This window comes from Oncorhynchus clarkii, chromosome 20 (assembly GCF_045791955.1).
Source record: "Oncorhynchus clarkii lewisi isolate Uvic-CL-2024 chromosome 20, UVic_Ocla_1.0, whole genome shotgun sequence".
In the NCBI taxonomy this organism is placed as follows: domain Eukaryota; kingdom Metazoa; phylum Chordata; class Actinopteri; order Salmoniformes; family Salmonidae; genus Oncorhynchus; species Oncorhynchus clarkii.
This window is the reverse complement of record NC_092166.1, coordinates 41,398,724-41,413,395: the sequence shown is the minus strand read 5'-3', so window position 1 is coordinate 41,413,395 and position 14,672 is coordinate 41,398,724. Positions and strand designations below refer to the sequence as shown.

At 44.5% G+C, this 14,672-nt stretch overlaps 1 protein-coding gene across 3 annotated transcripts in view; it reads right to left on the bottom strand.

Moving 5' to 3' along the window:
* Positions 1-14,672, bottom strand: part of LOC139376371 (cell adhesion molecule 3-like) — a 79,658-nt gene that overhangs the window by 62,027 nt on the left and 2,959 nt on the right. The gene's annotated exons all lie outside the window — the stretch shown is intronic.

Sequence of the window (14,672 nt, the reverse complement as noted above, 5' to 3'; positions counted from 1 at the left end):
CATTCTGTGCTGTGCTCTTGCAGTCATCTTTGCAGGACGACCACTCCGAGGAAGAGTAGCAACAGTGCTGAACTTTCTCCATTTATAGACAATTTATCTTGCCGTGTACTGATGAACATCAAGGCTTTTAGAGATACTTTGTAACCCTTTCCAGCTTTATGCAAGTCAACATTTCGTAATCTAAGGTCTTCTGAGATCTCTTCTGTTCGAGGCATGGTTCATATCAGGCAATGCTTCTTGTGAATATCAAACTCAAATTTTGTGAGTGTTTTTTAATAGGGCAAGGCAACTCTAACCAACATCTCCAATCTCGTCTCATTGATTGGACTCCAGGTTAGCTGATTCCTGACACCAATTAGCTTTTGGAGAAGTCATTAGCCTAGGGGTTCACATACTTTTTCCAACCTACACTGTGAATATTTCAATGATGTATTCAATATAAAAAAGAAAAATACAAGAATGTGTGTGTTATTAGTTTAAGCAGACTGTGTTTCTCTATTGTTGTGACTTAGATGAAGATCAGATCAAATTTGATGACCAATTTATACAGAAATCCAGGTTCCAAAGGGTTCACATACTTTTTCTTGTCGCTGTATATAATATTTTTTATACACATACAGGGATCCTAAAATTCACCATCAAATAGCTTAATGATCCATGGTAAAAAACCAATCTAAAATAATCCCCCCCCCCCCCCCCATGCCCCAGACCTTTAGGGTTTAAAAAGGCATGTTTATGAGTTAAACCACACATTGACATCCTCATCAGAAAAGCACATTGATGAGTGAGTTACCCCACACAATGATGCCTTCATCAGAAAGGCACAACGAACCGTGGTAAACAACAACACAGCCATGCATTCATTGGACAGAGGACACACTCAGGGGAACCCTGCACTAACAGAGAAATGCTTTAATCAATATAATCACTGTGCTGTGGTCCACAATACAGCCATCTAAAGACACGGAACCACACACCATGATTGGTTCAGATGAAGGATGTGTCCCATATGGCACCCTATTCCCTATATAGTGCTCTACTTTTGACCAGGGCACTGGTCAAAAGCCTTGTGCCATTTCAGAGTCAGCCGCACCTACAGTGACGGGTTTAAAAGACACATCTCTGGAATTCTTTCCTGGTCCTTCCAGCCATGCTTCAACAACAGTACACATTGGTGATTTAAGCCCCAGGGCAATCAATTAAAAGAGCCATAGGAGAATTCCTCTGCACCGCAATGGCACAATCAAAGGAAACATTGCAGCGTAGCATCCAGACTCTGCCTGCTGCACAATGACGCTGGTGTTTCAAAAGAGCTACTGATTAATTTCCAGCCTTCATCAAAACGCCTTTCTGAACGGTCGGCCAGCTCACAGCTGACAGTTCTGCTATCGGCTCGATTTTCTCCTTCCCATAGATTGGAATGGGCCTTTTCTCATTTGGGCAAAAGTCCATCCTCTGTCTTCTCTCCTCCGTAACCCAGCAACCGATAAGTGGTTGAGAGGTGTGTCAATTCGTTAGTAGGCAAGCGGAAGACGGTACTCCCTTCCACGATAGCCTCCTTTTGGCGAGGAAGCACAAGTGTATTCTACCTCGGAACAGTTTTGATATCTGCCCACCCCCTATGAATCAGCCATTGTACTGACAGAAGAGGAAACACACATTTAGAAACGATATGCTACTAATCCATTTATCTATAAAATATCTTGCACAATGAACCTCATTTATTTTTATCACTTTACAAATGTATTTGGGATCCACCCCTTGAACCAACGCACGAGTGGAGAAGGAGCTTCTCATTTCATACAAGCACACTTTCGTCCACGTTCCCTCTCCTCGATTCTCTTTGACCTTTTTCAAAAGGAGGCGAGAGAGGAGAGAGGACGCATGAGTTGAGCAAATCTAATTGAGAAAAGGCCTTGCCTCCCTCACACCTGAGTGCTCAACGTTATTGCTCGTTCTTGTTATTGTGATGTTGTAGTAAGATTGATTTATTGTTATGTAATCAGGGATAGACTGAGTTGGTCTGGATTGATGGGATCTGACTTGGATTGATAAGGTCTAATCTTCTTCTTGTTTAGAACTGAGAACTACTGAGAACTACTGCCGCTCAGATCAGATGATATTGAAGAGAGTGCATGTAATTTGGGTTCATTTTATCACCGTTTAACTACTATCACACCAGGCCTCAGTGCTGTGCTTGGTTGTGAGTCTCACCTACCAGGTTGTCTTGCGTATGTGTCAGATCCTAACAAGTCAGAGACTGAGCTGGAAATATGGAGATGATGATAATTCTCTGGTTGCTTCCCAAATGACACCCGATTCCCTACATATTGCACTACTTTTGAGCAGGGCCAATAGGGATCTGGTGAAAAGTAGTGCGCTATTATAGGGAAAGGGGTGCAATTTGGGATGCTAACACTCTAGATGCGTCGCAAATGGCACTCGATTCCCTACATAGTGCACTATGTTTCTCCAGGGCCCCATGGGCACTATACACTGCTCAAAAAAATAAAGGGAACACTTAAACAACACAATGTAACTCCAAGTCAATCACACTTCTGTGAAATCAAACTGTCCACTTAGGAAGCAACACTGATTGACAATACATTTCACATGCTGTTGTGCAAATGGAATAGACAACAGGTGGAAATTATAGGCAATTAGCAAGACACCCCCAATAAAGGAGTGGTTCTCTAACCACAGACCACTTCTCAGTTTATATGCTTCCTGGCTGATGTTTTGGTCACTTTTGAATGCTGGCGGTGCTTTCACTCTAGTGGTAGCATGAGACGGATTCTACAACCCACACAAGTGGCTCAGGTAGTGCAACTCATCCAGGATGGCACATCAATGCGAGCTGTGGCAAGAAGGTTTGCTGTGTCTGTCAGCGTAGTGTCCAGAGCATGGAGGCGCTACCAGGAGACAGGCCAGTACATCAGGAGATGTGGAGGAAGCCGTAGGAGGGCAACAACCCAGCAGCAGGACCGCTACCTCCGCCTTTGTGCAAGGAGGATCACTGCCAGAGCCCTGCAAAATGACCTCCAGCAGGCCACAAATGTCCATGTGTCTGCTCAAACGGTCAGAAACAGACTCCATGAGGGTGGTATGAGGGCCCGACATCCACAGGTGGGGGTTGTGCTTACAGCCCAACACCGTGCAGGACGTTTGGCATTTGCCAGAGAACACCAAGATTGGCAAATTCGCCAATGGCGCCCTGTGCTCTTCACAGATGAAAGCAGGTTCACACTGAGCACATGTGACAGACGTGACAGTCTGGAGACGCCGAGGAGAACATTCTGCTGCCTGCACCATCCTCCAGCATGACCGGTTTGGCGGTGGGTCAGTCATGGTGTAGGGTGGCATGTCTTTGGGGGGCCGCACAGCCCTCCAGAGGTAGCCTGACTGCCATTAGGTACCGAGATGAGATCCTCAGACCCCTTGTGAGACCATATGCTGGTGCGGTTGGCCCTGGGTTCCTCCTAATGCAAGACAATGCTAGACCTCATGTGGCTGGAGTGTCAGCAGTTCCTGCAAGAGGAAGGCATTGATGCTATGGACTGGCCCGCCCGTTCCCCAGACCTGAATCCAATTGAGCACATCTGGGACATCATGTCTCGCTCCATCCACCAACGCTACGTTGCACCACAGACTGTCCAGGAGTTGGCGGATGCTTTAGTCCAGGTCTGGGAGGAGATCCCTCAGGAGACCATCCGCCACCTCATCAAGAGCATGCCGAGGCGTTGTAGGGAGGCCATACAGGCACATGGAGGCCACACACACTACTGAGCCTCATTTTGACTTGTTTTAAGGACATTACATCAAAGTTGGATCAGCCTGTAGTGTGGTTTTCCACTTTAATTTTGAGTGTGACTCCAAATCCAGACCTCCATGGGTTGATACATTTGATTTCCATTGATAATTCTTGTGTGATTTTGTTGTCAGCACATTCAACTATGTAAAGAAAAAAGTATTTAATAAGAATATTTCATTCATTCAGATCTAGGATGTGTTATTTTAGTGTTCCCTTTATTTTTTTGAGCAGTGTATAATCAAATCAAATTGTATTTGTCACATTTGCCGAATACAACAAGAGTAATCCTTACCGTGAAATGCTTACTTACAAGCCCTTAACCAACAATGCAGTTCAAGAAATAAGAGTTAAGAAAATATTTACTAGATAAACTAAAGTAAGAAAATACAATGAAATCAAAAAGTAACAAGATATGACATAACAATAACGAGGCTATATACAGGGGGTACCGGTACCGACTCAATGTGCGGGGGTACAGGTTAGTCAAGGTAATTTGTAAAGTGACTATGCACGCATAATAAACAAGTAGCAGCAGTGTAAAAACAAAGGGGGGAAATCAATGTAAATAGTCCGGGTGGCCATTTGATTAATTGTTCAACAGTCTTATGGCTTGGGGGTAGAAGATGTTAAGGAGTCTTTTGGTCCTAGACTTGGCGCTCCGGTACTGCTTGCCGTGCGGTAGCAGAGAGAACAGTCTATGACAGGTGACTGGAGTCTTTGAACATTTTTTGGGCCTTCCTCTGACACCGCCTAGTATATAGGTCCTGGATGTCAGGAAGCTTGGCCCCAGTGATGTACTGGGCCGTACGCACTACCCGCCTTATGGTCAGATGCCGAGCAGGTGCCATACCAGGCGGTGATGCTCTCGAAGGTGCAGCTGTATCACTTTTTGAGGATCTGGGGACCCATGCCAAATCTTTTCAGTCTCCTGAGGGGAAAAGGTGTTGTCGTGTCCTCTTCACAACTGTCTTGGTGTGTTTGGATCATGATAGTTTGTTGGTGATGTGGACACCCCTCATAAGAGGACTGACCACGCCTCATAGCCTGGTTCCTCTCTAGGTTTCTTCCTAGGTTTTGGCCTTTCTATGGAGTTTTTCCTAGCCACAGTGCATCTACACCTGCATTGCTTGCTGATTGGGGTTTTAGGCTGGGTTTCTGTACAGCACTTTGAGATATCAGCTGATGTAAGAAGGGCTATAGAAATCAATTTGATTTGATTTAATTTGACACCAAGGAACTTGAAACTCTCGACAGGATTTACTTCAGGCCTGTCGATGTTAATGAGGGTCTGTTCGGCTCTCCTTTTCCTATAGTCCATAATCAGCTCCTTTGTCTTGCTCACATTGAGGGAGAGGTTGTTGTCCTGGCACCACACTGCCAGGTCTCTGACCTCCTCCCTATAGTCTGTCTCATCGTTGTTAGTGATCAGGCTTACCACTGTTGTGTCATCAGCAAACTTAATGATGGTGTTGGAGTCGTGTTTGGCCACACAGTCGTGGGGGAACAGTGAGTACAGTAGGGGACTAAGTACACACCCCTGAGGGGCCCCAGAGTTGAGGATCAGCGTGGCAGACATGTTGTTGCCTACCCTTACCACATGGGGGCGGCCCGTCAGGAAGTCCAGGATCCAGTTGCAGAGGGAGGTGTTTAGTCCCAGGGTCCTTAGCTTAGTGGTGAGCTTTGAGGGAACTATGGTGTTGAACGCTGAGTTGTAGTCAATGAACAGCATTCTCACATAGGTGTTCCTTTTGTCCAGGTGGGAAAGGGCAGTGTGGAGTTTAATTGAGATTGCGTCATCTGTGGATCTGTTGGGGCAGTATGTGAATTGGAGTGGGTCTAGGGTTTCCGGCATGATGGTGTTGATGTGAGCCATGACCAGCCTTTCAAAGCACTTCATGGCTACCGACATGAGTGCTATGGGGCGGTAATCATTTATGCAGGTTACCTTTGCTTCCTTGGGCACAGGGACATGCTGGTCTGTTAGAAACATGTAGGTTTTACAGACTCGGTCATGGAGAGGTTGAAAATGTCAGTGAAGACACTTGCCAGTTGGTCCACGCATGCTTTGAGTACACATCCTGGTAATCTGTCTGGCTTTGTGAATGTTGACCTGTTTAAAGGTCTTGCTCACATCGGGTATGGAGAGCGTGATCACACAGTTATCCAGAAATGCTGGTGCTCTCATGCATGCTTCAGTGTTGCTTGCCTCGAAGCGAGCATAAGGGGAATGAGCTCGTCTGGTAGGCTTGTGTCTCTGGGCAGCTCACGCCTGGGTTTCCCTATGTAGTCCGTAATAGTTTTCTCAACAGGATCTACTTCAGGCCTGCCACATCTGACGACATCAGAGCCGGTGTAGTAGGATTCAATCTTAGTCCTGGATTTCTTATAAGAGTCTGGATTAGTGTCCCGCTCCTTGAAAGCGGCAGCTCTAGCCTTTAACTCTGTGCGGATGTTGCCTGTAATCCATCGCTTCTGGTTGGGAAATGTACGTACGGTGACTGTGTGGACGACGTCGTCGATGCACTTATTGATGAAGCCGGTGACTGAGGTGGTATACTCCTCAATGCCATTGGATGAATCTCGGAACATATTCTAGTCTGTGTTAACAAAACAGTCCTGTAGCGTAGCATCCGCGTCATTTGACCACTTCCGTATTGAGCGACTCACTGGTACTTCCTGCTTTGGTTTTTGCTTGTAAGCAGGAATCAAGAGGATAGAATTATGATCAGATTTTCCAAATGGACGGCAAGGGAGAGCTTTATATGCATCTCTGTGTGCGGGGTAAAAGTTGTCTAGAGGTTTTTTTCCTCTGGTTGCACATGTGACATGCTGGTAGAAATGAGGTAAAACCGATTTAAGTTTGCCTGCCTTAAAGTCCACGGACAATAGGAACGCCACTTCTGGATGGGCATTTTCTTGTTTCCTTATGGCCTTACACAGCTCGTTGAGTGCGGTCTTAGTGCCAGCATTGGTTTGTGGAGGTAAATAGACGGCTATGAAAAACATAGATGAGAACTCTCTTGGTAGATAGTGTGGTCTATAGCTTATCATGAGGTATTCTACCTCAGGTGAGCAATACATCAATACTTCTTTAATATTAGACATCGCGCACCAGCAGTTATTGACAAATAGACACACACCCCCACCCCTCGTCTTAACAGACATAGCTGCTCTGTCCTGCCGATGCATGGAGAAGCCAGCCAGCTCTATATTATTTGTGTTGTCGCTCAGCCATGTTTCGGTGAAACATAAGATATTACATTTTTTAATGTCCCATTGGTAGGATAGCCTTAATCATAGATCGCCCAGTTTGTTTTTCAATGATTGCACGTTGGCCAATAATACAGAGGCTAGTGGTGGTTTACCTACTCATCGGCAAATTCTTGCAAGGCACCACGCCCTCCTCCCCCTTTTTCTCCGGATTTTCTTCACGGTGACGACAGGGATTTGGGCCTCGTCTTGACAAAGCAGTATATCCTTCGTGTTGGACTCATTAAAGAAAAAATATTTGTCCAGTTCGAGCTAGTCATCGCTCTTTTGATGTCCAGAAGCTCTTTTCGGTCATAAGTGACGGTAGCAGCAACATTATGTACGAAATGAGTTACAAACAATGCGAAAAAACAAACAAAATAGCTCAGTTGGTTAGGAGCCATACCCTCCAGCGCCATTATAGAAATAGGGTGCCATTTGAGATGCACAATCTGCTTAACGCTCAATGGAAATTCTCTACTACACATTGTTGTCTGCATCCCAAATGGCATCCTATTCCCTATATTGTGCACTCTGAGACCTATAGTACTCCACTATACAGTGCATTCTGAAAGTATTCAGACCCCTTGACTTTTTTTAACATTTTGTTGCATTTCAGCCTAATTCTAAAATCGATTAAATTCTTTTTTTTACTTATCAATCCACACACAATAACCTATAATGACAAAGCAAAAACAGGTTTTACATAAGTATTCAGACCCTTTAGTCAGTACTTTGTTGAAGCACATTTGGCAGCGATTACAGTCTCAAGTCTTCTTGGGTATGACGATACAAGCTTGGCACACCTGTATTTGGAGACTATCTCCCATTCTTCTCTGCTGATCCTCTCAAGCTCTGTCAGGTTGGATGGGGAGCATCGCTGCACAGCTATTTTCAGATCTCTCCAGAAATGATCGATCGGGTTCAAGTCCGGGCTCTGACAGGGCCACTCAAGGAAATTCAGAGACTTGTTCCGAAGCGTTGTCTTGGCTGTGTGCTTAGGGTTGCTGTTCTGTTGCTGCCACCATCATGCTTCACCGTAGGGATGGTGCCAGGTTTCCTGTAGACCAAACGCTTGGTATTCAGGCCTAATAGTTAAATCTTGGTTTCATCAGACCAGAGAATCTTGTTTCTCATGGTCTGAGAGACCTTTAGGTGCCTTTTGGCAAACTCCAAGTGGGTTGTCATGTGCCTTTTACTGAGGAGTGGCTTCCGTCTGGCCACTCTACCATAAAGGCCTGATTGGTGGAGTGCTGCAGAGATGGTTGTCCTTCTGGAAGGTTCTCCCGTTCTGTCAGAGTGACCATCGGGATCTTGGTCACCGTCCTGACCAAGGCCCTTCTCCCTTGATTGCTCAGTTTGGCCGGGCTGCCAGCTCTAGGAAGAGTCTCAGTGATTCCAAACTTCTTCCGTTTAAGAATGATGGAGACCGCTGTGTTCTTGGGGATCTTTAATGCTGCAGACATTTTTTGGTACACTTCCCCAGATCTGTGCCTTGATACAATCCTGTCTCGGTGCTCTACGGACAATTCCTTCGACCTCATGGCTTGGTTTTTGCTCTGACATGCACTGTCAACTGTGGGACCTTATATTAACAGTTGTGTGCCTTTCCAAATCATGTCCAATCATTTGAATTTACCATAGATGGAGTCCAATAAAGTTGTATAAATATCTGAAGCATGATCAATGGAAATAGGTTGCACCTGAGCTCAATTTCAAGTCTCATAGCAAAGGGTCTGAATACTTTTGTGAATAAGGTATTTCTGTTTTTGTTATTTTATAAATTTGCTAACATAAATAAATAGTTTTCGCTTTGTCATTATGGGGTATTGTGTGTAGATTGATGAGGAAAAAAATTTGATTTAATCCATTTTAGAATAAGGCTGTAATGAAATGTGGAAAAAGGGAAGGGGTCTGAATACTTTCCGAATGCACTGTACAGGGAATAGGGATGCAGACGTAGAGATTATAACACTGCTTATAGCTCAATCGAAATGATTCACTATCTATACGTCTGTCTGTTGATTATCGTTTTGTTCCGTGGAGCTTAATCAATCATCATCATATAATTAATCAACCATCATGATAATGAGATAGGAGTAATAATTAGGGTGATGGAGACCACTGTTGCCTAAGAATCTGGTGCAAATAGAGAGCAGTGCTAATTAAAGAATGCGTCCAAAATGGCACCCTATTTTCTATATAGTGCACTACTTTTGCCAAAGGTAGTGCACTATATAGGATAGAGGGTGCCATTTGATCAGGGGACAGACAGACAGGTGTTGTTACTGGGCGGCAGGGAGCCTAGTGGTTCGAGCATTGGACTAATAACCGATAGGTTGCAAGATTGAATCCCTGAGCTGACAAGGAAAAAATGTGTTGTTCTGCCCCTGAACAAAGCAGTTAACCCATTGTTTAAAAAAATTAAATACTGGAACAGGTCAGTTAATCAGCTGGTGAAACAAAAATTGGCCCAGCCAGCCGCACTCATTCTCTTTGTCGCTATCCAGCTCTCTCTCTCTTTTTTCATCTCTCCCACTCTGTCCCCTCTCTCCTCTTTGTTTGTCTCTCCCTCCCTCTCTTTCTCTTTGTTTGTTCGTCACTCTCTCCCTCCCTCTCTGTCTGTTTGTCTCCCTCTCTCTCATTCATCTCTCCCTTTCTGTCTCTCAGCAGCTCTCCAGTATGACTGCATCCCTTTTCTCCACCCTTCTCTGAAAGTGTGCACTTGCACACTACTTCTCGTCATGGATTCAACAATGGTGGAAACTGCCTCTAGCCAATGATTACGCCAATTCAATACTTTTAAATCCATGACGCATAGTGTGCCTTGGGAAACAGGTGGGAAACGGGTGGAGAATCGGGATGCAGAACAACTTTGGATCTTTCCTGCCTATATACATGGGCTTGCAAAAGTATTCACCCCAATTGACATTTTTCTGATTTTGTGGCCTTACAATGTGGAATAATTTTTTTTGGGGGGGGGGGGTTGTATCATTTGATTTACACAACATGCCTACCACTTTGAAGATGCAATATATTTTTTTATTGTGAAGCAAGAAATAAGACAAAAAAAAATGAAAACTTGAGCGTGCATAACTATCCCCCCCAAAGTCAATACTTTACTTCGAGACACCTTTTGCAGCAATTACAGCTGCAAATCTCTTGGGGTATGTCTCTATAAGCTTGGCACATCTAGCCACTGCGATTTTTGCCCATTCTTCAAAGTAAAACTGCTCCAGCTCCTTCAAGTTGGATGGGCTCCGCTGGTTTACAGCAATCTTTAAGTCATACCAAAGATTCTCAATTGGATTGAGGTCTGGGCTTTGACTAGGCCATTCCAAGACATTTAAATGTTTCCCCTTAAACCACTCAAGTGTTGCTTTAACATATTGCTTAGGGTCATTGTCCTGCTGGAAGTTGAACCTCCGTCCCAGTCTCAAATCTCTGCAAACTGAAACAGGTTTCCCTCAAGAATTTCCCTGTATTTAGCGCCATCCATCATTCCTTCAATTCTGACCAGTTTCCCAGTCCCTGGCGATGAAAAACATCCCCTCAACTTAATGCTGCCACCACCATTGGGGATGGTAATCTCAAAACATAGCGTTTTCCTTGATGGCCAAAAAGCTCAATTTTAGTCTCATCTGACCAGAGTACCTTCTGGCTTCTGGCTTTTTTCTGGCCACTCATCCATAAAGCCCAGCTCTGTGGAGTGTATGGCTTAAAGTGGTCCTATGAACAGATACTCCAATCTCCACTGTGGAGCTTTGCAACTCCTTCAGGTTTATCTTTGGTCTCTTTGTTAACTCTCTGATTAATGCCCTCCTTGCCTGGTCTGTGAGTTTTGGTTGGGGGCCTCTCTTGGCAGGTTTGTTGTGGTGCCATATTCTTTTCATTTTTTAATAATGGATTTAATGGTGCTCAGTGGGATGTTCAAAGTTTCAGATAATTTTTTTATAACCCAACCCTAATCTGTACTTCTCCACAACTTTGTCCCTGACCTGTTTGGAGAGCTCCTTGGTCTTCATGGTGCCACTTGCTTGGTGGTGCCCCTTGCTTAGTGGTGTTGCAGACTCTGGGGCCTTTCAGAACAGGTGTATATATACTGAGATCATGTGACAGATCATGTGACACTTAGATTGCACACAAGTGGACTTTATTTAACTAACTGTGTGACTTCTGAAGGTAATTGGTTGCACCAGATCTTATTTAGGGGCTTCATAGCAAAGGGGGTGAATACATTAAACAAGTTCTTTTTTTCATTTCACTTCACCAATTTGGACTATTTTGTGTATGTCCATTACATGAAATCCAAATAAAAATATATTTAAATTACAGGTTGTAATGCAACAAAACAGGAAAAATGCCAAGGGGGATGAATACTTTTGCAAGGCACTGTACCCATATTTATTGTGATCTAAAAGGGCAAAACTGATCCTAGATCAGCACTCCTACTCTGAGTCGCTTGATACATACGGCCCCAGGTTTGAAAACCAGTGGCCTGGGTGGGGCCATCCAGAGTAGAGAGAGAGTTAGAGGGCGATGTAGAAGCTTAGGTCTCTTTATTAATGTCACAGTCACTAGCCAGTAATTCCCTCAGGCTTCTTGTACTCCAGCTTGTTAATGAGTCAGTGCTTATCATTCAGCATTGTTAACAGGCTAGAGCCTCCCTCCCATCCTCCCTTGAGCCACTCATGATTGTCGAGGTAACAATCCCATCTAGCACCCTATTCCCTTTATAGTACACTACTTTTGACAAAGGCCCCTATATAAGGAATATGCTGCCAATTGGGATGCAACCAGTCCGTCAGTCAAAAACAAACAGCACACAGGACGCCTGTCAGCCAGGTTCTGCGTCTCAAATGGCAGCCTATTTCCTATATCTGTCCTGGTTAAAAAATAGTTCACTATATAGGTAATAGGGTGCCATTTGGGACATTATTCAGTCAGCCAGTCAACAATAAACAGCCCACAGGAAATCGGTGGTGTGAGTGGTTCTTTCAGGAGGCCTCTATGCTGCCAGAGCCCCATTCCCTGAGCAGACTAAAGTGAACTGCTGGCACAGAACAGAGGCCATCCCTCTCTCCCGTCTGTAAATCTCAACCAAATTAACGATTGGTCTACACCCGCATGCCGTCCTTTAATATTTATTCATTATTGGTCACAGCTGAAAGAGCAGCCTCTCTCTGCCTCACTCAATCCAGCGGTCCACTGCCGAGCCGCACGAGACAGAATGCACTGAGGTAAATAAACTATTAACCACGTCGTGTTGTGGTCTTCTCTATGAGACCACACAATGGATGCATCCCAAATGGCACCCTGGTCCCTACATATTGCTCTATGGGCTCTGATCCCAGATGGCTCTAAGGGCCTGGACAAATGTAGTGAACTACATAAGGAATAGTGTGCCATTTGGGATGCAAACATTATTCCCCGAGATCTGTAATTTGGCCTCTGCAGAGAAGGGGCACCGTCAGTGACGAGAGGCTAGCGGTCACCATGTGTGTGTGTGTGTGTGTGTGTGTGTGTGTGTGTGTGTGTGTGTGTGTGTGTGTGTGTGTGTGTGTGTGTGTGGACACAACACACAGGCCTAAGGTAACTGGGTTAGCGATACAGAAACAGGGGCTGCAACCCAAATGACACCCTATTCCCTATATGTTTGCTCTACTTTTGACCAGAGCCCTTAAGAAAACCCATAGGGTTCTGGTCAAAAGTACTGCACGACATAGGGGATGCCATTTGGTACTTATTCTTGCCCAATCACAGTGATCTAATATGTATCCTTCAGCGATATACTCCATCTGAACTGCTCCACTGCACATCTAGCTGTGGAAAATGGATTTGTCAAATTGTGTGCAATTAGAAGCTCCCTGTATGGGGGCCACAGCACAGACAAACCGTTAAGCGCTGTCCTTTCCCTGGTTTTGACACACTGCTCATATGGGGGTTTCTTCATTCTGCATCAAATGTTTAAATGAGCGCTGACACAATATGCACGCTCTCTCCTGTATTGTTTCGCTAATACATATCATTCATGTGCATTTTGTTTCTGGGCAGAAGAAAGTAAGAGACAGCCATAACATGGAGGCTTTGAAAGGTTGAAAGCAACAGTATAGATTTTGAGGTGTGTTGTAGTGACAGACAGGCTTGGTGCATCTGATGGTTTATCTGCAGTGCATGGATCTGTCTAGCTAATCGCTTTTCCTTTCTGATACATAACATTTTATTATTTACGCTAAGTAGGCCCTTCTGTTCAGTGCCTTTTAAAATGAACTCCCCATTCACCGGCCATTTTCACCATTATTTGACCCCCCCCCCCCTCCCCTTCATCTCCCCCTCCATCCATCTATCTAGGACTCTGTTCCAAATGGCACCCTATCCCCTATATAGTGCACTACTTTTGACGAGGGCCCTATGGGCAATGTGGAACGCAGACTACCACTAGGTCGGACACACGACATGAAGCCATGTGTTGCTGTATATCAATAATTTAAGTCCCAAAAATGTATGTACCAATCGCCGATTGCTCCTTTAACAACCTGATCAGATAACCTAGATTGAATGGCTCCCAGTTGATCAACAATAGTGTAAAACAGCTTTAAGCTACAACCAAAAAGCCCAGGGAATCCATTGGTTGTTCTTGCATGGTCAATTCTCCACCAATACAAACCCTAATCAAATGTGACATATTTCTGAATGTGAGAAGTCCTCGTTGCACTGCAGGTGCAAATTTCAATCTTGGCGTTGGATTGACAAAATAAGCTCCGCATGAAGAACCAAAATCACTATCAGGTCTATGCCCTCTCAATTTCAGAAATCAGGACTTTATCTCATCTTATACATGCTTGAATTTGATGAATATTTTCAATAATTGCAATCATTATTTCTATTTACCGGGCCATGATAGGATTTCATTAGCATGTGCTCAACACTGACCTCAGTTGCCTCCCTATGGGGCCTAGTCAAGAGCGGTGTACTATATAGGGAATAGGGTGCCACTTGGGACTGGCCCCTTATCTCAGTAGCAGCAGAAGATTGTTTATCATCCCTACCCCCAGCAGTAGGTTACAGCTTCTCACTGACCATTGACTCACATTGACAACCCCTCCACACCGCTCTCAACACATATTTCATACGCAGAAGCACAGAAAATACAGTTATGCATAATTCAACAGACAGTGAAAACAGCTGACATAGTTAAAGTAAGTGCAAGTGTTCGCATGCGTTCAAATTTGTGGGGTTCCGTGTGAGTGCACATCTGCAAGAGCATGGGCATGAGAGAATATAGTCTAGTGTTGTGTTTTTTAGAGTCTGATAGTGAGTCTGGGATAGTTACTCTCTATTATATAGGCTATAACATTACTACTTGCTTGTGTCTGACCCTCGTTGGTCAACAATTACTGATAGAACAAATAAATACTTAAAAAGGTGATTTTCTGCCAATCATAGGCTGTCTAATCGACAGACAGTTGATGATTGATAGACGTGTGTGTGTGCGTGTGTGTGTGTGTGTGTGTCCACTGAGAGCAGTGTGTGTGTGTGTGTGTGTGTGTGTGTGTGTGTGTGTGTGTGTGTGTGTGTGTGTGTGTGTGTGTGTGTGTGTGTGTGTGTGTGT